Genomic DNA, 809 nt, shown 5'->3' with positions numbered 1-809 from the left:
TCCTAGTAAGGGCACTGGGCAGGTTGGAATTACCAGGAAGGAGTGAGTAAACGGGACAGAGGCATAAGAGCATGTGAGTGGCGGAGTTTGGCTAGGGACTTGGGGGGTTCCGTCAACTCCCACAACCGAGACCTGGGAAGGGATAATAGGGCCCGAAAAGGAAGGAAGGACAGGAAAGGTAGCCCCCTTGTCCAGCAAGAAGGAGACACTTTTACCCGCTACCTGTAGAGTGACCCTGGGCTCGGCAAGGGTAACCGGAGTTGGGGAGCCAGGGCCCCACTAATCGTCCAACAGCCCCAGCAGTTCTGGGAATGGAGAATTCTGGGTGTCTGGTTCCTGGACAGCACGACCAGGTTCCAGGCTTCCAGTGACAACCCCTTGTTGTCCAGTGTGCCGGCCTGGAAGGGCCGGGACCCTGGGTAAACTGGGGCAGTCCGACTTCCAGTGCCTCATGAGCTGGCAAACAGGACATGGCTTGGTGGGTGGACGAGGCTGGGGACAGGTTGAGGACCAGTGCCCCTCTTTTCCACATTTAAAGCACGCCCCAGGAGGAGGGCGAGAACTGCCTCTTGGCTTTTGGGTTCCTGCCGGCCTCAGAGCGGCAGCTAGCAAAGTGACCTTTTGCTTCATTCGGGCTTGGTGGGCTGCCTCAGCTGTGTCCTCCCTGGCGTTAAAAACTTTAAAGGCCATTTTCACCAGGTCTTGTATGGGGGTTTCCGGACCCTCCTCTACCTTCTTTAGTTTTTTCCTGATATCAGGGGCAGATTGGGAAATGAAATGGGAGGCTAGGACAGTGGCCCCATTCTGGG

Source organism: Cebus imitator, unplaced genomic scaffold, assembly GCF_001604975.1.
Source record: "Cebus imitator isolate Cc_AM_T3 unplaced genomic scaffold, Cebus_imitator-1.0 Scaffold100, whole genome shotgun sequence".
Lineage (NCBI taxonomy): Eukaryota > Metazoa > Chordata > Mammalia > Primates > Cebidae > Cebus > Cebus imitator.
The sequence above is the reverse complement of the archived record's forward strand: the minus strand, read 5'-3'. Positions refer to the sequence as shown.